At 44.3% G+C, this 23,633-nt stretch overlaps 1 protein-coding gene across 3 annotated transcripts in view; it reads left to right on the forward strand.

The window, feature by feature from the left end:
• The window catches only part of LOC140739528 (F-box/WD repeat-containing protein 11), a 291,401-nt gene extending 274,414 nt beyond the window's left edge, over positions 1-16,987 (forward strand). For all 3 annotated transcript variants that reach the window (XM_073067919.1, XM_073067922.1, XM_073067921.1), the window contains one exon: positions 14,957-16,987. The gene's annotated coding sequence lies outside the window, so the exon portion shown is untranslated. The remainder of the gene's footprint in view (positions 1-14,956) is intronic.
• Positions 16,988-23,633: the final 6,646 nt, after the last annotated feature.

Raw genomic sequence — 23,633 nt, forward strand, 5'->3', positions numbered from 1 at the left:
CTTATACTACTGTTTGATGGAATGCAGGTGTTTGTAATTATTGGAACCTGGGAATAGATTGGGAACTAACGAGGTATTAAAGGCCCAATTCCTGAGTAAGCCAGCCAGGTGCCAGAAAGGACCATGACAGTTCAAAGAAAATATCAAACATCCAATGCGTTTTAAAAAAAAGAACAAATTGTGCAAGCGGCAAAAGATGAGTAGAAAAACACAGAATATAAAGCGTCAAACCAGAGAGTCATTGAAACTGTCTAGGAATGTTCAGTTTAGCTCAGTTCAATTTAGCGCTGTGCTGTTTGTTGACTGCAGGCCGCAGAGGCAGTCTGTCCTGATCAAAATCACACAAAATAGCAATAAAAAAGGAGAAACCAGAAACACATAACATGAACTACAATCCACAACCCATGCCCAAGAGACAATATTCCAGCAGCATCAGGCGAGATGGAGAGAGAGAGAGCGCGAGGGACACACACACACCGATCAAATGCATGCACCTTCCTCTGGCAGCAGTGAGTGAGAGGGAGGGAGAGACCAGTCAAATGTAGGCAGATGGCGCTGAACACAAACTCACCTTCCATCCTCATCCTTGTTGAATTCAATCTTGCTCAGTGCTTTAATCAGTGGGATTGAGAAATTGAGTCAGTCATGTTCTCCATCCTTCTGCTCCTCCAGGTCGCACTCTCAGCTCGAAATCTCACGAAACTCCCTCAGAGACAGCAAGCACCAGATAACTCGATTGACCATACGGCATAGGAGCAAAATTAGGCCACTTGGCCCATTGAGACTGCTCCTCCGTGGCTGATCGCTTTTAACCCTCCTCAAACCCACTCCCCAACCTTATTCCTGTAACCTTTGATTCCGTGTCCAATCAAGGACCTACCAATCTCTGCCTTAAGTACACCCAATGACTGGCCTCCACAGTTGCCTGTGGTAATAATTCCACAAATTCAACACCCCCAGCTAAAGAAATTTATCTGCATCTGTTTTAAATGGTCACTCCTCTATTCCAAGGCTGTGTTCTCTTGTCCTAGACTCTCACACCAGGGGAAACATCCTTTCCACATCTACCATGTCTAGGCCTTTCAACATTTGAAAGGTTTCAGTGAGATTACCCCTCATCCTTCTAAATTCCAGCTAGTACAGACCCAGAGCCATCAAATGTTCCTCGTATAATAACCCTTTCATTCCCACAATCATCCTTGTGAACCGTCTCTAGACCCTCTCCAATGCCAGCACATCTTTTCTTAGATGAGCCCAAAACTATTCACAATACTCAAGGTGAGGCCTCACTGGTGCCTTATAAAGCTTCAGCATTGCATCCCTTCTCTTGTGTTCAAGACTTCTTGAAATTGCATTTGTCTTGCTCACCACTGACTCAACTTGCAAGTTAACCTTTAGGATATTCTGCACAAGGACTCCCAAGTCCCTTTGTATCTCAGATTTTTGGATTTTCTCCCCATTTAGAAAAATGGTCTGCACATTTATTTTTACTACCCAAGTGCATAACCATGCATTTTCCAACGTTGTATTTTCATTCCACCAGCATTTTGTGTGTGTTGTATCTCATTTGACAGTTTCTTGTCCATTCTCCTTAATCTAAGTCCTTCTGCATCCTACCTGTTTCCTCAACACTACCTGCCCCTCCACCAATCTCTGTATCATCTACAAACTTGTCAATAAAGTCATATAAATCATCTAAACCCTTATACAGCATAAAAAGAAGCAGTCCCAACACTGACACATGCAGAACAACACTAGTCACTGGAGCCAATCAGAAAAGGATCCTTTTATTCACATTTACTACCTCCTACCAATCAGTCATTGCTCTAATGATGTTAGTAACTTTACTGTAATACCATGGATTCTTGCTAAGCAGCCTCAAGTGTGGCACCTTGTCAAAGGCCTTCTGAAAGTCCAAATATACAACATCCACTGCATCCCCTTTATCTATCCTACTTGTAATCTTCTCAATTCCAAAACGTTTGTCAGACAGGATTTTCCCTTAAGTAAACCATGCTGACTTTGTCCTATCTTATTATAGGAAGGATGTCGAAGCTATGGACAGAGGAGATTTATCAGGATGTTGCCTGGATTGGAAAACAAGTTAGCAGAGCTGGGACTTTTCTATTTGGAGTGTAGAAGGATGAGAGGATGTAGAGGTCTATAAGATTATGAGAAGCATAGGTAGGGTGGATAGCCAGTACCTGTTTCCCAGGGCATCAATAGCAAACACCAGAGGGCATATGTGCAAAGTTAAGGGAGGGAAGTTTAGGAGAGATATCAGGAGTAAGTTTTTTTACACAGAGGGTTGTGGGTGCCGGGAATGACTTGCCAGGGATGGTGGTGGAGGCCAAAACATTAGGGGTATTTAAGAGCCTCTTAGACAGGCACATGGATGAAAGAAAAATAGAGGGTTATGGGGTAGTGTGGGTTTAGTACTTTTTTTTAAAGGAATATATGGGTCGACACAACATCGAGGGCCAAAGGGCCTGTACTATGCTGTAGTATTCTAGTGTCTTGTCCTGTGTCACCAAGTACTCCATAACCTCATCCTTAACAATTGACTCCAACGTCTTCCCAACCACTGAGGTCAGGCTAACTGGTCTATAATTTGCTTTCTGCTGCCTTCCTCCTTACTTAGAGTGGAGTGACATTTGCAATTTTCCAGTCCTCTGGCACCATCCCAGAGTTCAATGATTTTTGAAAGATCATTGCTTAATGCCTCCACAATCTCTAACACTAACTCTTTCAGAGTCCTAGGGTGCAGCTCATCTAGTCCAGATGACTTGCATACCTTTAGATCTTTCAGCTTTTTGAGCACTTTCTCATTTCTTCTCCTTCACACACTACATCTGGCACACTGCTAGTGTCTTCCACAGTGAAGACTGATGAAAAATGCTAATTTAGTTCATCTGCATCTCCTTTGCTGCCATTATTTCTGCAGCCTCATTTTCTAGCGGTCCTTTATCCACTCTAATCTCTTTTATTTTCTACATGCTTGGAAACGATTCTACTATGTTTGCTAGCTTGCTTTCATATTTCATCTTTTCCCTCCTAATGATTTTTTTAGTTGCTCTCTGTAGGTTTTTAAAAGTTTCCCAATCTTCTATCTTTCGGCTAATTTTTGCTTTTTGTATGCCCTCTCTTTGTTTTTAGATTAGCTTTGACTTCCCTTGACAGCCACAGTTGTACTACTTAGCCATTTGAGTATTTCTTTGTTTTTGGAATATATCTCTATTGCACCTTCCTTATTTTTCCCAGAAGCTCTCACCATTACTGCTCTGCTGTCATCCATGCCAGCAGCTCCTTCCAATTTACTTTGGCCAACTCCTCTCTCATACCACTGTAATCTCCTTTATTCCACTGAAATACTGCCACGTCAGAGTTTACTTTCTTCCTATCAAATTTCAAGTTGAACTCTATCGTATTGTGATCACTGCCTCCTAAGGGCTCTTTTACCTTAAGCTCCTTCATTGCTTCCGATTCATTTCATAATGCTCAATGCAGTGTAGCTGATCCTCTAACAGGCTGAACGACAAACTGCTCTAAAAGACCCAAAAATACACCATCAACACAGTTTCCAATCACACAGCTTAGTAGCAGAATCATGTTTGAAAGAAGTAAAAGAAGAACTGTTTGAAGGATGTTGCCTTTAGTCATGTGGCTTGCTGGCACTATTTTCTTTAGCCTCTGCCTGTTTGCAGGTAAGTGAAAGACCACCAAGTGATCAGATCTGTTGAAATGCAGTCTGGATATAGAACAGTGGACATTCCTTATCTTAGTGTAACGCGATGTAAGGTTTCACTGCTAATGTAATGGTTTCTCTGTAGCAGCAATGTTTGGGTTATGACTAGAGATGATGGAGCTTTGGAATGTGGGGCTATCCAATGAGAGGGATGTTGTTCTTGTGGGTCTGGGAGCAGGGATTTTGCGGTCTTTTGCTGGGGAGAGACGAGTCGAGAAGACTCAAATGGAGAGAGCTGGTAGACTGCCAGATGGAGTGGACTGAACCGTGAGCTCCAACATTGTGCATTAAACTGTTTCATGAGAATGGGCCCTTCTCTTTTTCTTTGTTTCTTTACGAACCATATAGTCAAATTAAGAATTATAAAGCTCAATTGTTTAATCGCATATCCCAACATGGTAGGGGTCACACTCTGTTGCCCTGGTGCATTTGACAGAGGGCTTAGCCACTCAATGGTCTGCCAACTTGTTTCCCAGGTATCCCCATATTCCTGATGAGGACCCAGTCTCCCGGCACTAGTTCAGAGAACCTCACCTTTTGATCATACCTCTTCTTATTTCCTCGATTCTGCTTGGCAGCTGCGACCCCAACTTAATTCATAAGCCCTTCTCAGCTCTCTTCAGATAAGTCTTCGGTGGTAAGTCAGTCCCAAAACAAAGGTCAATGGGCAACCTTGCTTCACACCCAAACATCAGATAGTATGGCAAGTACTCGGTAGCTTCATTTCAGGTACAGTTGTATGTTGACTCCACCTGCTCTTCTTGCTAATCTCCAAGCTCCTGAGCATTTCTAGCAAAGTTCAATTAAACCTCTCAGGCTGGGGATCACCCTGCGGATGATAGGGTGTGGTCCTTGACTTCTCAACTCCAAGCATGCCCAGTAACCCATGGATGAGTCTGCTCTCGAAGTCCCGTCCCTGATCACTATGTACCTGCCTGGGGAGGCCATAATAAATGGAATATTTCTCCCATAACACTTTTGCCACTTTGGATGCCCTCTGGTCCTTGGTAGGAAAAGCCTGTGCACACCTGGTGTGGTGGTCCAGGATGACTAAGACATTCGCCGTGTTGCTGGCATCGGGTTCTATTGACAGGAAATCCATACACACCAGGTCCAGGGGCCCTGCACTCTGCAAGTGGGACAAAGGAGCTGCCCGCGTAGGCATCGCCTTCTGCTGTATGCATCGAATGCAGGACTTGTAGTATTGTTCAACTTCTGACTTCATTTGGGGACAGTAAAACCAGTCTCTGAGCAATCCATAGGTCTTTTCAACCTCCAAATACCCAGAATCATCATGAAGTGACTTCAACACAATCCTCTGACACTTCTCTGGCAGAACCAGCTGAGAACGCTGAGGTCAGTCTGGGGGTTACGTGACCTGCTATAGGATTTGATTCGGCAACTCAAACCGAGGCCATTCTCTCAGTAATGGGGGCACTGCCGTGTGTTTCATCTTCTCTGCCTGAGCCATGTCTCGCTTTTTGACCGCTGACCAATTGATACTGATATCGGGCTGTCTCACTGAGCAGCTGCCACTTCCCCAAAACTCATTTCTGGCAGTTGACTTGTCTTCAGAGCGGTCAAGTTACAGTAAACTTGGGGAATGACATCATCAGAAGCTCCCAATTGATCTACCACTTGTTCCTGCCCCTCCCTTTCCTCTGTGTTCACAACAATGGCAAACTGACACATGGCATTCACCCCAGGGGCAGGAACACTCTCCCTCTCCTCATCCCTGTCCAGTCCCTCATGTGCCTGTCGGGACAAAGCATCTGCATCGATGTTCCGGCTCCCTGGCCGGTAAATTCAGGCTGCCACCGTTATATAACCATAAAACAATTACAGCACGGAAACAGGCCATCTTGGCCCTTCTGGTCCGTGCCGAACGCTTACTCTCACCTAGTCCCACCGACCTGCACTCAGCCCAAAACCCTCCATTCCTTTCCTGTCCATATACCTATCCAATTTTACTTTAAATGACAATATCGAACCTGTCTCTACCACTTCTACTGGAAGCTCGTTCCACACAGCTACCACTCTCTGAGTAAAGAAGTTCCCCCTTATGTTACCCCTAAACTTTTGCCCCCTAACTCTCAACTCATGTCCTCTTGTTTCAATCTCCCCTACTCTCAATGGAAAAAGCCTATCAACGTCAAATCTATCTATCCTGCTCGTAATTTTAAATACCTCTATCAAATCCCCCCTCAACCTTCTACGCTCCAAAGAATAAAGACCTAACTTGTTCAACCTTTCTCTGTAACTTAGGTGCTGAAACCCAGGTAACATTCTAGTAAATCTTCTCTGTACTCACTCTATTTTGTTGACATCTTTCCTATAATTTGGTGACCAGAACTGTACACAATACTCCAAATTTGGCTTTACCAATGCCTTGTACAATTTTAACATTACATCCCAACTCCTATACTCAATGCTCTGAAATAAAGGCCAGCATACCAAAAGCTTTCTTCACCACCCTATCCACATGAGATTCCACCTTCAGGGAACTATGCACCATTATTCCTAGATCACTCTGTTCTACTGCACTCTTCAATGCCCTACCATGTACCATGTATGTCCTATTTTGATTATTCCTACCAAAATGTAGCACCTCACACTTATCAGCATTAAACTCCATCTGCCATCTTTCAGCCCACTCTTCTAACTGGCCTAAATCTCTCGGCAATCTTTGAAAACCTACTTCATTATCCACAAATGCCACCTATCTTAATATCGTCTGCATACTTCCTAATCCAATTTACTTCCCCATCATCCAGATCATTACTGTATATGACAAACAACATTGGACCCAGTACATATCCCTGAGGCACACCATTAGTCATCGGCCTCCAACCTGACAAACAGTTATCCACCATTTCTCTGGCATCTCCCATCCAGCCACTGTTGAATCCATTTTACTACTTCAATATTAACAGCTAAAGATTGAACCTTCCTAACTAACCTTCCGTGCGGAACCTTGTCAAAGGCCTTACTTAAGTCCATATAGACAACATCCACTGCTTTACCCTGTTACGAACCCCGTAACTGGGTCACTTACCAGCAAAGATAGAGAGGTTCGCTGAAGTCTGATGGTACTATTTTTAAATGTTTTTATTTATAAAGGGGCACAAAAGTAAGGTTAATACAAACATTCAGATAATATACGTCGTCAATACTCAATCTAAAGCACAGGTATAGTAATAATCAACAATAAGAAGTAGCTCTATCGTTTGTCTAGGGGTAAAACTATTGTCCGATGGAAATATAAAAGTCTCGCCAGTTCATGAAGGCTTTTAGCCGTTGAGGGACCACTGGGTGTTCACGGGTTGGAGAGAGAAAATAAACTTGCCAGCCTGTTGGACTCAAATCATTGAATCGGGAACGTGAGTTCCCCGTTGTCAGTTCTGAATCCTTTTCGGGGTTATCAGCCACTCGATTCCCAAGCTAAGGGAACCGAATCACACGTGGCTCCCGAACAGCTTCCCGTCCTTACGGGAGCGATGAGCGATGGTGTCTCCGTCTGGTGCGTCGCTGGCTTACTGCCTCCTGCTGTCCCCTTTTATCGTTACTGGCAGATTTGTAGATGTCAATCAAGGTAGGGTGATACAATCCCCACCCCACATTGCCCGGGGGTGTCCATGTCCCTGAGAGCTGGCACGTAGGATATAGTCGCAATTCACACAAGTGTCTCCAAGAACAATGGTCAAATCCGTTGCATTGTCTCTCATTTCCTGGGTCCAAGACCCGAATTAATAGCGATCTTGCGATTCTCAGGAAGGAGGGGACTGGTCCCGCACCCTTCGGCCCCTCAGAGCTGTGGTACATTCATAACAACCCTCGTCAACTTTCCTAGTAACCTCTTCAAAAAATTCAATAAGATTTGTCAAACATGTCCTTCCACGCACAAATCCATGTTGACTGTTCTTACTCAGACCCTGTCTATCTAGATAATTATGTATACCATATCTAAGAATACTTTACATTAATTTACCCACCACTGACGTCAAACTTACAGGCCTATAATTGCTAGGTTTACTCTTAGAACCCTTTTTAAACAATGGAACAACATGAGCAATACACCAATCCTCCGGCACCATCCGCGTTTCTAATGACATTTAAAATATTTCTGTCAAAGACCCTGCTATTTCTACTAACTTCCCTTAAGGTCCTAGGGAATATCCTGTCAGGACCCGGAGATTTATCTACTTTAATATTCCTTAAAAGCGCCAGTACTTCCTCCTCTTTAATCGTCATAGTTTCCATAACTTCCCTACTTGTTTCCCTTCCCTTACACAACTCAATATCCTTCTCCTTAGTGAATACCGAAGAAAAGTAATTCTTCAAAATCTCCCCCATCTCTTTTGGCTCCACACATAGCTGTCCACTCTGATTCTCTAAGGGACCAATTTTATCCCTCACTATCCTTTTGCTATTAATATAACTGCAGAAACCCTTCGGATTTATTTTCACCTTACTTGCCAAAGCAACCTCCTATCTTCTTTTAGCTTTTCTAATTTCTTTCTTAAGATTCTTCTTACATTCTTTATATTCCTCGAGTACCTCATTTACTCCATGCTGCCTATATTTATTGTAGATATCTCTTTTTCCTAACTAAGTTTCCAATATCCCTTGAAAACCATGGCTCTCTCAAACTTTGAAACTTCCCTTTCAACCTAACAAGAACATAAAGATGGACTGTGGCATCCAGTTTTGTCGAGGTCAGGATACAAGTTAGGGGGTTGTTGTCAGTTCTCACCTCAAACTTGGCCCCATAGAGGTAGTCACTCAGCTTACCCACCAGCACCCATTTCAACGCCAGAAATTCCAACTTGTGCTTGGGATAGTTTTTCTCGGAGGGTGACAGACTCCGGCTGACAAACGCAACGGGCCTCAACCTGGAGCCCTGATCCTGATACAGGACACCCCCTAAGCCCTCTCTGCTGACGTCCGTGTGCAGTACATACGGCAGTCGGGGGTCTGCAAAAGCCAGCACCTGGGTCAGCACTCCTTCAGCAACTGAAAGGCCTCCTCACATTTTGCATCCCATCTCGGTCCAAAGGGCTCCGACAGGCTAAGATACTTTCCACCCCCTCTGTCCTATTTCCTCCTCCCTTTCTTCCCCAAGGGAGGGTAATCGCACAGAAGCTGATTCAATGGGTGACTCACTTTCGCATAGCCCTGCACGAACCTCCGATAGTAACCACAGAATCTGAGGAACGAGCACAGAGCACTCACAGTCCAGGGTCTTGGCCAAGTGGTCACTGCCTCAATCTTAGCCGGATTCGTAGCTACTCTATCCTGTGGGACTATGTGCTCAACATAGCTAACAGATGTTTGGCCGAACTGGCACCTGTCCAGGGAAAGTTTTAACCCTTCAGCTTTCAGGCAGCCTATCACCTTCAGCAGCCTCACTTCATGTTTTTCCAAGGTGGATCCAAACACTATGAAGTTATCCAGATACACCAATATCTCAAGCAAGTTCATATCCCCAGGTCTTCTCCATGACCTGCTGGAAGGTTGCAGGAGCTCCCGATATGCCCTGAGGCATCCTTTCGAACTGGAGAAATTCCAGGGGACATATAAATGCTGTCTTCTCTTTGTCGGCCTCACTCATGGGGATCTGGTTATATCCACTCCACAAATCCAGCACATTGAACCACTTCACACCACTCAGGCAGACCAGCTCGTCTTCAATCCTCGGGACAGTATACTTACTGGTCAGGGACGGTACACCTGTTCAGAGTCCTTATAGTCCACACACGACCGTACACTCCCATTCTTCTTTCAGGCAACTACTATTGGGGACACATAGGGGCTTCAGGACTCAGTGATGATTCCAACTTCTTTCAACTTACACAGATGTTGCTGAATGTCCTCCACCTCTGCAGGGACCAGCTTCTGAAACTGCTCTCTAAACGGGGCGTCCTCAGTCACCCAGAGAGTGTAGTGAGTGTTCTTGGAACAACCTACATTAAAATCGTCAGTGGAAAAGACACCTTCCAGCTTCAACATCTTCTCTACCAACCTCCTCTTCCAACCTGCAGACCGGGGAGTCCCCGAAGTTGAATGACTCAGCGGTCAACTTTCCCCCTTTTTCCAATAGTTTCTCCCTGGCTTGTCTCACAGGGACATTAGACATTACCGTCACCGGGAACAAATACACCAGGGGCATCCCCTGCTTGAAGGTGACCTCCCTTTTTGTAGTGTTCCTGACAATTACTGCCATCCTGCTCAGATGTACAACCGAGGGCTTCTGCAATTTGGGCTTCACCAGTTCCCCAGCAGGAAATCTCGACTCTTCCTCATGGTCCACCTCGGAGTTCCTGAGGGTGAGGTGCCACCACTCTCGCTACTTCCCTGGGCTGTACCACCACTGGTTTGGACTGGGTGAACCACAAGGTCCCTCATCTAAATTCAGTATCCAGCCTGATGCAGCCACACACTTCCTCAAAGACAGCTCAAAACACTGGGTGCACAGACAATGTTCCCAGCCTCCTCCTTGCAGGCCCCTGTGAACTGCCTCACAAGAGGGGTGTTGGTCCCCACCAGAATTGAAATACCACTCTTCTCAACAGGGTCTGGACAAACTAGCACTAATGTATCAAGGACCTCAGACACTCCCACATCGGCCTCCGAGAGCTCCAACTTCACTGACAAATAACCGTCGTATGGATAATCACTGGCCCTAAGCCCCCAGATCTCCAGTGCACTCAATGGTGTCAATGGTAAATGCTTCAGATACTAGTTGTAAAGCAAACAGTACAACAACGTGACCTGCAACCCGGTGTTGAGTATGGCTTTAGAATAAATACTCTATTTGTAGCAACACGCTGGAGCATGGTCCCACTAAGCCTTCAGAAAAAGGGTCTTTCACTTTTGGGGGTTCCTTGGAATATTGCTGGAAGTGTGTTCCCGTAGAGACACCGAGCCATTCCCTCACTGGGTCTCCTCTAAGTCCCTTACCTCACTGATCAGTTCAACAAAAGATGGATAAGGCATGTCTTCTGAGAGTGTTGGAGACCCCAAGCAATCAGGTCCCAGGACTGGGCGCCCCGGCTATCCGGTCCACTCTTAACCTGATACACCTCAGCCACCTGGATGACCCCTCTGCACTGCAAGCAATTTAACTGTCTCTCTAGCCAAAAAATAAAAGCAGAAAGCTTCTCCCCCTTCTCCTGACGCATGTTCTGAAACCCCACCATGAGCTCCATTGGACTTCCTGTCGGGCCAAAAGCATTGTCCAGTGCTTGCATGTAATTGACAGCTGTCGCTACGGGATACCGGAACCTGACAGCTCTCACAACGTCAGCAGCCCACCCGTTCAAACTCTCAACCAAAATCTGTCACTTTACATCATCGGAGCACTGCCACTCATCGAACCACTGAGGTCCACTCCTCCCAAGTCTCATACTCCTCTTCCCCTTTAGGGGTGGGCGTAATTCCAGAGAACAGATGGCGCCTACCATAGCTAGAACTTTGAACCTGGGCATTTTTCTATTTATTCACCAGAGAGGTAAGGGCAGATGCTAACTCAGAATTCTCACTCTCCATTGGGGACATGGGCTAATTAGATATTCCAAATCTGACCACCCCTTCCCCTCACTCCTCAGAAACGATAGAACCCTGTCTTTGAAATTTCTGAAAACTAGAGCTGCGCCCGTCATTTTATCAAACCTCTGCCCCACAATTGCAACTTTAATAGTACTTAACAGCTGAATTAACAATTCATCCAGAGTACAATTATCTACCCCACTGGTTCAATACTTAGGGTAATCACACAGCATCCAAAGGAACAAATCCAGGACGAGCACCCACAATTGTAACTCTCAATTCGGCCAGCGGCTTAATCTAGGGGAAGACAGTCCTCGGCCCAGCTAAAACTTTAGAAATTTTCAAAAGGCAAACACGAGGAAATCTGCAGATGCTAGAAATTCAAGCAACACACACAAAATTCTGGTGGAACGCAGCAGGCCAGACAGCATCTATAGGGAGAAGCATTGTCGACGTTTCGAGCTGAGACCTGACAAAGGGTTACAGCCCGAAATGTCGACAACGCTTCTCCCTATAGATGCTGCCTGGCCTGCTGTGTTCCACCAACATTTTGTGTGTGTTACTTTAGAAATCTTGTTTGGGTGGATGCTGTGCAATATGTTCCCTGTTACAAATCAGTACCACGAAGTAATATGCGATTAATGCGATTACCACTCAATAGACATTAGGTGCAGAAGTAGACCATTTGGCCCTTCGAGCCTGCACCGCCATTTTGAGATCATGGCTGATCAATTACTATCAATACCCAGTTCCTGCCTTGTCCCCATATCCCTTGATTCCCCTATCCATAAGATACCTATCTAGCTCCTTCTTGAAAGCATCCAGAGAATTGGCCTCCACTACCTTCCGAGGCAGTGCATTCCAGACCCCCACAATTCTCTGGGAGAAGAAGTTTTTCCTTAACTCAGTCCTAAATGACCTACCCCTTATTCTCAAACCATGCCCTCTGGTACTGGACTCTCCCAGCATCTGGAACATATTTCCTGCCTCTATCTTGTCCAATCCCTTAATAATCTTATATGTTTCAATCAGATCCCCTCTCAATCTCCTTAATTCTAGCGTGTACAAGCCCAGTCTCTCTAACCTCTCTGCGTAAGACAGTCCAGACATCCCAGGAATTAACCTCGTGAATCTACGCTGCACTTCCTCTACAGCCAGGATGTCCTTCCTTAACCCTGGAGACCAAAACTGTACACAGTACTCCAGGTGTGGTCTCACCAGGGCTCTGTACAAATGCAAGAGGATTTCCTTGCTCTTGTACTCAATTCCCTTTGTAATAAAGGCCAACATTCCATTAGCCTTCTTCACTGCCTGCTGCACTTGCTCATTCACCTTCAGTGACTGATGAACAAGGACTCCAAGATCTCTTTGTATTTCTCCCTTACCCAACTCTACACTGTTCAGATAATAATCTGCCTTCCTGTTCTTACTCCCAAAGTGGATAACCTCACACTTATTCACATTAAACGCCATCTGCCAAGTATCTGCCCACTCACCCAGCCTATCCAAGTCACCCTGAATTCTCCTAACATCCTCATCACATGTCACAGTGCCACCCAGCTTAGTATCATCAGCAAATTTGCTGATGTTATTTTCTATGCCTTCATCCAAATCGTTAACGTAAATGGTAAACAGCTGTGGTCCCAATACCGAACCCTGTGGCACCCCACTAGTCACCACCTGCCATTCCGAGAAACACCCATTCACCGCTACCTTTTGCTTTCTATCTGCCAACCAGTTTTCTATCCAGCCTTCCCCCCGATGCCCTGAGCTTTGATTTTACCCACCAATCTCCTATGTGGGACCTTATCAAATGCTTTCTGAAAATCGAGGTACACTACATCCACTGGATTTCCCCCATCTAACTTACTGGTTACATCCTCGAAAAACTCCAACAGATTAGTCAAGCATGATTTACCCTTGGTAAATCCATGCTGGCTCGGCCCAATCCTATCACTGCTATCTAGATATGTCACTATTTCATCCTTAATAATGGACTCTAGCATCTTTCCCACCACCGATGTCAGGCTGACAGGTCGATAGTTCTCTGTTTTCTCCCTCCCTCCTTTCTTAAAAAGTCGGATAACATTAGCCATTCTCCAAACCTCAGGGACTGATCCTGAATCTAAGGAACATTGGAAAATGATTACCAATGCATCCGCAATGCAACTCGTACTTACTCGTACGTCATTTTAAGTCCGATCACGACGCCATCCGCCATTTTAAGTTGTTGCCATTAACACTGTGTTGAGTGTGTAACTTTGTATTTGGCTTAAATATTTCTTAGCAAGATTCACCCTGAAACCCCCTTTTCCAGTCAGCACCGCCCCTACTTGTCCCATTTAACCTGGCTCAGAGCGGGTGGAATTTAGGACCCGGGGGAGCAGAGGACCTGCCGCCCATGGCTGCTGCTGAATCTGCAGTTTTCTGTTCCCTTGATGGAAAATGATCGTGATTGAAAATAAAGTGGAAATAATGAAGTGATCGGAACGAGGTGAAATGCCATCAGTCATTGGAAAAGCGTTAGGCTACAGTTGGTCAACGATCGGAACAATTTTAAAGGATACAGATAAAGGATAAAGTGAGAATAATGGAGCATGTGAAAGGCCCTGCCCTGATGAAAGCTACAATTATTACTAAGCAATGCAGTGGTTTAATTATTGGAATACATATGTTTCTTAAGTGTTTTATATGCATAGAAAGGTAAAATATATACTATATACTAAGACAAGCGTTTGACTAACTGACACTAAATAATACCGGATGTACCTATTCTGATTTATGTACAAATCCGACTTAAAGACGGACTCAGGAACGGAACTCATTCGTAACCCAGGGACTGCCTGTATTTACGTTGCCCGCAGAACATCGCCATGGTTCACAGGTGCCATTTTGACCTGAACTCAAGGCATCTATCTTAGATGACAATGCTACCAATTGACTCAAAGCTAACATTTTAGTTTACTATGTACATACCCACATCAGTAGCCTGAATGTTCTGTAGAAGAATTCGCAGACCACCTAGCTGCTGAACGCATCAAGGAACAAACCTACCATTCTGACAATTTGTTTCGTGGGTGTCTGTGAGAAGATGAATCTTATAATTGTATACTGCATACTTACTAAGATAATAAATGTACTTTGAACTTTGATCAGTGAAATATGATACAGCTCAAATCATAGGTGGCAAACATAGCCCCCAAAATTCTCTTTACAAAATCAGTTAATCTGTGCTGCCAGCTTTACCATCTGTCAAAATCCAACAGAAAGTAAACACTTTGTACACTTTAAACTTAAAAGCTAAAATGCTTTAAAACATTAGAAGTCAGTTATGTATTAAAATGAATCTCAGTTAAATCAAATAAATGCTAGCTCATATCCATTTGCCATTCTCCCATGCAATCGTTTTTCTTCTATTTCTTATGTTAGTACTTTGATCACTAAGGGATAACTACTGGTCTGAACCCCAGGGGAACTTGAAATAAATACAAAAGATCTGTGGCACTGTCTGACAATTCAATGTGTTTAAAGAGACAACACCCCAGTAGTACTGCACTCATTCATTACCTTGCTAGTGTGGTAGCCTAAGTTTTGTGTTAGTGAGAATGTCTGCAAGATATGGGGATCTGAAACCTAATAATGATTTATTCTTTTGTCCTACAGGGGCTGGAATTACTACTGGATATTAGCTATGCAGAGCCTGAAGATGACTATGCTCAAACACCATGTTTAGTTGTGGAGGCTTGGTTTCGCTAGATGTGGAGAGATTGAAACCAGCAAGATATCAGTACAGTACTTCATGCCTTCTTTCCCCCATTTCCCTTGCTCTCTCTCACTCAAAACCCCCTCTCCCTTTCATTCATTTGTTTCTTTCACGGAAAACTCCAAATAGGTTTTTTACTGCAGAACGTGCAAGACTGAATGTCTAACAAGCCCTGTCTTACCCTATATATTGAAAAGAGAGGTTTCTGGTTCCAAAAGCTAAGTGTTTCAGAAATGGATTGTTTGAAATAGACTCTCTGCCAAATGCGTGATTGGAGGAAGGACTTGGCCCATTCAGTATCGCTTTGCTCTTTGCCCCGAGGAAAGTCATTTGTTGGAACATTTGTTTCTTTGTTTGGGTGCCATATTGTTTTAGAACAACATGCAGAACTTTTCAAAGCTTGGTATGTATTAGGAAGCAGTATTCTGTAAAATCTTGTAAAGAGGCCCCACAATTTGGCTGCATTTCTCTCATTTTCATTTAGATTATTATTGGATGCATGTTCAGTACAAGGCAACAGTGCATCAAATAAATTCCTAATGTTGGTGTTTTTGAATGGGGCTGGGGTTTCTTTTTTATATATATACATATATATATTATATAGTATATATAATATATATAGAACTAACAGTAAATAGAATTGGTAGCTGCTTATATATTGAAAATTACATGCAGTTTGAGCTGTGGAATGTAGCTAGTTGTATAAGTGTTGTGTGTTGATTGTATAGTAACTGATTTGAAGCTGCTCATGATTCCCCCCCACCCCACCACCCCCTTCAATGTTCCTGAAACTAACAGAGGGCTACGTTGCACTAACTGTGAAAAGCATGTATTTCCGCGTGGACTGCTGTGCCCCTTGCCTCCACCTCTCTTCAAAATAGAGACACTATGTGTTGAAAGTGGAACCCAACTTGATTTTAATCCCAGGTTATTAAGCTTGTATCTGTTCTCCTTTCAAGGATTTCATTTTTAAAGAAAAGTCCTGTTGAAATTTTATTTAAAATTAAGTTTGATTTATTAAGAAAAGCTTGTTTATCTTTCCTCCCTCACCCCATTGCTTCATCTCAACTTCCAAGCCTCCAGTATATAATTAGGTGCAGTTCTAGGACCAAGTAATTATTGAATATCTCTTGTTTTTTGTACATATTCTGGAACCCTCTTTATGTTTTAGCTGGATCTGTTCATCTGCTACCTAGCAGCAAGACAAGCTTTAGACTAAATTAAAAATGATTCTCTCCTCCTTCCCACAACCGTTCAAAGATTGCAATTTCTTCAAACACATTTTTGTAAAAGCTGAAAGCTATGTTTCAAGACATCTTGATTAGCATTATAATCCTTGTAAAGCAGTTTCTGTAAGTAATGCCTCTACAGTCTGTGTATGTTGCAAACATTGTCACGGCCAAAGCTGAGATTCTGTACTTCTCCTCTCCCCTGAGGAAGACGTTCAACTGCTTGTATTTTACATATTTTGAGAGACAAGGTGTCTGGTCCCTCAAAAGTTGGTGTCTTGTTTGTATTTGGGTGTATATTTTGTAATGCTTTAATTTAAGGACCTGTTTTGAAGACCTGTGCCCAGTATATCACTGCAAAGGAATCTTTTCTCAGTTGGCAGCTGCAGAACAATGTAGCAGGAATGCAAGGAACCAAGAATTAAGGAACTGTTGGACATTGGCTGTACTCCGCGAGTATGCTTAGTGCTCACAGCTGTGGACCCCGTTGAAGGACAGTCCGGCTGATGCTCTGAAAGGGTTGGGATGCGATGATTATGTCATGTAATTATGTTTGAAACTCTAAACCCTGCCACCTTAACAGTTGAAATAAGTATATATGTCTGGACAGTTAATTAAGACTGTTACAAATGTTCAGAAAATTGTTTAAGTTCAAGCTTTTACCGTGGAATGTGCTTAATAAATTACTTCAGTTTCTGAAAATGGATTCAGTTCAGACTGTCACCTAACCCAATGAGCCAAACAAATGAACTGAAAGAGGTGTCATTCACAAAGGAGGAAGCTCCAAACCTGGATCTACTGTAGTTCTTGCTGATAGTATGTTGTTAGTGCTACTGAAGTAAATTTTATATCTTCCCTATTTTCCCTTCAGTGAGAAATGGTTCAATGAGAAGTAATTTAACAGTTGGTGGATATTTCCATGGGTGATGGAATCTAGAGTAAGGGGGGCATAACCTAACATCTGGAACTCGGCTGTTGAGTATAGTTTCTCACAAATCGTGCGTGCAAGGGAGGGAGATCTGGAATTCAAAGTTCAAAGTAAATTTATTATCCAAGTACCTACATGTCACCAGATACAACACTGAGATTCATTTTCTTGTGGCCATACTCAATACATAGGTGGGGTTTCCTCTACTCAGTTTGACCTGTATCCTTAATTAAAATTCCTGGGAATACATAACTTTTTGAAGAATGTCAATTCTGCATTAATTCACTCCCAGAACTGAAACTGACTAATGAAACAAATTTACAGTCTAGAAGAGGACCAGAAGAGGACCTGTAAACCAGTCAATCAATATTGGAAAAGAGATCCAATCACAAACAAGAGAAAATCTACAGATGATGGAAATCCAAGCAACACAAAATGCTGGAGGAACTCAGTAGGCCAGGCAGCATGTATGGAATAGTCAATGTTTTGAGCTGAGACCCTTCATCATGGAAAAAAGAGACACAGTAAGAAAGTAGGAGGATGGGAGGAAGAAACACAAGGTGTAGGTGAATCTGGGAAGGGGGAAGTAAAGAGCTGGGGAAGCTGATTGGTGAAAGAGATATGGACTGGAGAAGGGGGAATCTGATTGGAGAAGACTGAAGGCCATGGAAGAAAGAAAAGGGAGAGGAGCACCAGAGGGAGGGAGGTGATAGGCTCTGGTTAAGGAGGTATGGTGAGAGGCAAAGGGGAAGAGGGAATGGTGAAGGGGGTGGGTGTATTACTGGAAGTTTGAGAAATCGATGTTCATGCCATCAGGTTAGAGGCTACTCAGATGGAATATAAGGTTTGATCCTCCAAGCTGAATGGCCTCATCATGACAGTAGAGGAGGCCATGGATTGACATACGGGAATGGGAAGTAGAATTAAAATGGGCTGCATTTTATGGCGGATGGAGCTTAGGTGATGGGCAAAGCAGACTCACAATCTGCTTCGGGTCTCACTGACACACAGGAGACCACACCGGGAGCACCGGATACAGTGGATGAAGCCTACAAATTCACAGGTGAAGTGTCACCTCACCATGAAGGACTGTTTGGGGCCCTGAATGGTAGTGAGGGAGTTGGTTTAGGGGCAGGTGTAGCACTTGCTCCACTTGCAAGGATAAGTGTCAGGATCGTGATGAGTGGGGAGGGACAAATGGACAATGGAGTTGTGTAAGGAGCAATCCCTGTGGAAAGCAGAAAGTGGAGGGAGGAAGGAAAGATGTGCTTGGTGGTGGGATCCTGGAAGTTATGGAGAAATATGTGCCAGAGGCTGGTTGGGTGGTAGGTGAGGACAAGAGGAACCCTATCTTTCGTGGGAGGATGGGATGAGGGTAGACATGTATGAAATGGAAGAGATGTAGGTGAAGGCATTGATGATGGAGGAAGGGAAGCTGCTTTCTCTGAAGTAGGAGGACACCTTAATTCTGGAATGAAAAGCTTTATCCTGATTGCAGATGTGGCAGAGAAGTAGGAACTGAGAGAAGGGGATAGTGTTTTTACAAGTAACAGGGTGGTAAGAGGTATAGTCCAGGTAGCTGTGAGAGTCAGTGGGACATCAGTAGATAATTTTTCTCCAGAGATAGAGACGGAGAGATCGAGTTAAGGGGTGGGAAATGTCAGAAATGAACTAGGTAAATTTGAGGGCAGGGTGGAAGTTAGAGGCAAATTTGATGAAATCAACGAGTTCCACATGGGTGCAGGAAGCAGCATCAATAAAATTGTTGATGTAGCGTAGGAAAATTTGGGGAGTGATACCAGTGTAGGCTTGGAACATAGACTGTTCCATGCGGCGGAAAAACAGGCAGGCATTGCTGGGACCCATGTGAGCTTTCATTTGAAGCTGAAGGAGAAACTTTATTAAGAGTGAGGGCAAGTTCCGCTAGATGGAGGAGAGTGATGGTGGAGGGAAACGTTGAGTCTGGTGTACAAGAAGAAACAAAGACCATCATTATATCACCGGCATGTGATGTGAAATTTGTTAACTTAGCAGCAGCAGTTCAATACAGTACATAATCTAACAGAGAGAGAAAAAAATAATAAACAAGTAAATCAATTACGTATATTGAATAGACTATTAAAAAATCTGCAAAAAACAGAAATACTGTACATTTAAAAATGTGACAGCGTGTCCAAAGCTTCAACATCCATTTCGGAATCAGATGGCAGAGGAGAAGAAGCTGTTCCTGAATCACTGAGTGTGTGCCTTAAGGCTTCTGTATCTCCTGTCTGATGGTAACAGTAAGAAAAGGGCATGCCCTGGGTGCTGGAGGTCTTTAATAGTGGACGCTGCCCTTCTGAGACACCGCTCCCTCAAGATGTCCAGGGTACTTTGTAGGCTAGTGCCCAAGATGGAGCTGACTTGATTTACAACCTTCTGCAGCTTCTTTCAGTCCTGTGCAGTGGTCCCTCCGTACCAGACAGTGATGCAGCTTGCCAGAATGCTCTCCATGGTACAAATATAGAAGTTTTTGAGTGTATTTGTTGAAATGCCACATCTCTACAAACTCCTAATAAAGTATAGCTGCTGTCTTGCCTTCTTTACTATGTTGGGACCAGGTTAGATCCTCAGAGATCTTGACACCCAAGATGCTGTTCATTCTCTCCACTTATGATTCCTGCATGAGGATTTGTGTATGTTCCTTCATCTTACCCTTCCTGAAGTCCACAATCAGCTCTTTCATCTTACTGGCATTGAGTACCACATTGTTGCTGCAGCACCAGTCTACTAGATGGCATATCTCAGTCCTGTACGCCCTCTCGTCACCATCCAAGATTCTACCAACAATGGCTGTATCGTCAGCAAATTTGTAGATGGTGTTTGAGCTATGCCTAGCCACACAATCGTGTATACAGAGAGTTGAGCAGTGGGCTAAGCACACACCCCTGAGGTGCACCAGTGTTGATCGTCAGTGATGAGGATATGTTATCACCATTCCGCACAGACTGTGGACTTCTGGTTAGTAAGTCAAGGATCCTATTGCAGAGGGAGGAACAGAGGCCCAGGTTCTGCAACTTCTCAATCAGGATTGTGGGAATAATGGTATTAAATGCTGAGGTATAGTTGATGAACAGCATCCTGATGTAGGCGTTCCTGTTTAGGTGGTTTAAAGCCATGTGGAGAGCTATGGAGATTGCACCTGCTGTTGACCTATTGTGACAATAGGCAAATTGTAATAGGTCCAAGTCCTTGTTGAGGCAGGAGTTCAGTCTAGTCATAACCAACCTCTCAAAGCATTTCATCACTGTAGATGTGAGTGCTACTGAGCAATAGTCATTAAGGCAGCTCACATTATTCTTTGGCACTGGTATAATTGTTGCTTTTTTGAAGCATGTGGGAACTTCCACCCTTAGCAGTGAGAGGTTGAAAATGCCCTTGAATACTCCCACTAGTTGGTTGGCACAGGTTTTCAGAGCCTTACCACGTACTCCATTGGGACCTTCTGCCTTGCGAGGGTTCACTCTCTTTAAAGACAGTCTAACATCAACCTCTGAGACAGAAATCACATTGTAATCAGGTGCAGCAGGGATCTTCACAGCTTCTCCCTTTAAAGCATGCATAGAAGGCGTTGAGTTCATCTGGTAGTGAAGCATCGCTGCCATTCATACTATTAAGTGCCTTCCTGTTAGGGGATGGAGGTGTAGAGGGACGGGACATTCATAGTGAAAACAAGATGATTGGACCAGGGAATTTGAAATCATTGAAAAGATCAAGAGCGTGTGAAGTGTCACGGATATCAGTAGGAAGGGACTGAATCAAGGGGGATAAAACTGAGTTGAGATATGCAGATATAAGTTCAGTGGGGCAGGAACAAGCAGAAACATTAGGTCTTCCTGGACAGGCAGGTTTGTGGATCTTGGGTAGTAGCGAGAGGTATGGGGTGAGGGAACTATGAGGTTATTGGCAAGTCGAGACAGTTGATATCCCATCAGCAGTTAGCAATGAAAAGATCCAGAAAAGGAACAGAGAAGTTAATGTTAGTACATAAGTCTTCTTCATAGCTACAAATTGGAGTTTCTGGAAGCTAATTATGATATTTTCATGAAATAGAAACATAGAAAACATACAGCACAATACAGGCTCTTTTGCCTACAAAGCTGTGCCGAAGCCCTCTATTTTTCTAAGCTCCATGTAGCCATCAAGCAGTCTTTTAAAAGACCCCATTGTTTCAGCCTCCACCACCATCGCCAGCAGCCCATTACACGCACTCGCCACTCTCTGAGTAAAAAACTTACCTCTGACATCTCCGCTGTACCTTAAAACACCTATTCCAAGCACCTTAAAACTATGCCCTCTTGTGCTAGCCATTTCAGCCCTGGGAAAAAGCCTCTGACTATCCACACAATCAATGCCTCTCATGATCTTGTACACCTCTGTCAGGTCACCTCTCATCTTCCGTTGCTCCAAGGAGAAAAGGCTGAGTTCACTCAACCTTTTCTCATAAGGCCTGCTCCCCAATCCAGGCAACACCCTTGCAAATCTCCTCTGCATCCTTTCTATGGTTTCCACGTCCTTCCTGTAGTGAGGCAACCAGAATTGAGCACAGTACTCCAAGTGGGTCTGACCAGGGTGCTATATATCTGCAACATTACCTCTTGGCTCTTAAACTCTTAACCAGAAGCAGGTCTTTGGTTGACAGGGGGAAAGCGAAGGTGAGTAGACAGGTAGTGCAGAGCACCCCTGTAGCCATTCCCCTGAATAATAAGTACACCGTCCTGGATACTGTTGGCGGGGAAGACCGACCAGGGGTGAGCCACAGTGGCAGGGCCTCCAGTACTGAGTCTGACCCTGTGGTGCAGAAGGGTGGAATGGAGAAGAGGAGAGCTGTCATCATTGGGGACACTACAGTCAGGGGAGCAGAAGGAGATTCTGTGGACATAAGAAGGACACCTGCATGGTTTGTTGCCTCATGGGTGCCAGGGTCCGGGATGTCTCCAACCGGGTCCACGACATCCTGGTATGAGAAGGAAAGCAACCAGAAGTTGTGATACATTGGAGTTGTGGATCTATGGAATGCTCTGCCTCAGAAGGCAGTGGAGGCCAATTCTCTGGATGCTTTCAAGAAAGAGTTAGATAGAGCTCTTAAAGGTAGCGGAGTCAAGGGATATGGGAAGAAGGCAGGAACGGGGTACTGATTGTGGATGATCAGTTATGATCACATTGAATGGCAGTGCTGGCTCAAGGGGCCGAATGGCCTACTCCTGCACCTATTATTTATTGTCTATTGACATAGGCAGGAAGAGGGATGAGGTCCTGAAGTGTGAGTTTCGGGAACTAGGAAGAAGGCTGAAGAACAGGACCTCAAGGGTGGCGTTCTCAGGATTGCTGCCAGTGCTACGTGATAGTGATGGTAAGAACTGGAGGAGATGGCAGTTGAATGCGTGGCTGAGGAGTTTGTGCAGGGGGCAGGGTTTTAGATTTTTGGATCATTGGGATCTCTTCTGGGGAAGGTGGGATCTGTACAGATTGGATGGGTTGCACCTGAACTCGAGGGGGAGCAATATCCTTGCAGGTAGGTTTGCTAGCATTGTTCGGGAGGGTTTAAACTAATTTGCAAGGGGGATGGGACCCAGAGCGATAGAGCAGTGAAAGAGGTCCATGGAGTAAAGCCAGATCTAACATATAGAGAGGCTTTGAGGAAAGAGAAACAGAATAAAGGGTGTAAAGGTAGTAAGGTAGAAGGGCTAAAGTGCATGTACTTCAATGCAAGAAACATCAGGACAAAGGTGATGAACTGAGAGTTTGGATACATACATGGAATTATGATGTAGTGGCCATTATAGAGACTTGGCTGGCACCAGGGCAGGAATGGATTCTCAATATTCCTGGATTTCAGTGCTTTAAAAGGGATAGAGAGGGTGGCATTACTGGTCAGGGATACTTACAGCTGCAGAAAGGGTTGGGAATGTTGCAGGATCCTCTTTTGAGTCAGTATGGGTGGAAGTCAGGAACAGGAAGGGAGCAGTTACTCTATTGGGAGTATTCTATAGGCCCCCTGGTAGCAGCAGAGATACCGAGGAGCAGATTAGGAGGCAGATTTTGGAAAGAGTTGTTATCATGGGTGACTTTAACTTCCCTAATATTGAATGGCACCTGATTAGTTCCAATAGTTTAGACAGGGCAGAGTTTGTTAAGTGTGTCCAGGACGGATTCCTGTCACAGTATGTTGACAGGCCAACTAGGGGGAATGCCATACTAGATCTAGTATTAGGTAACGAACCGGGTCAGGTCACAGATCTCTCAGTGGGTGAGCATCTGGGGGACAGTGATCACCGCTCCTTGGCCTTTAGCATTATCATGGAAACGGATGAATCAGGGAGGACAGGAAAATTTTTAATTGGGGAATGGCAAATTATGAGGCTATAAGGCTAGAACTTG

The sequence above is a fragment of the Hemitrygon akajei genome, chromosome 15, assembly GCF_048418815.1.
Source record: "Hemitrygon akajei chromosome 15, sHemAka1.3, whole genome shotgun sequence".
NCBI classification, from domain to species: domain Eukaryota; kingdom Metazoa; phylum Chordata; class Chondrichthyes; order Myliobatiformes; family Dasyatidae; genus Hemitrygon; species Hemitrygon akajei.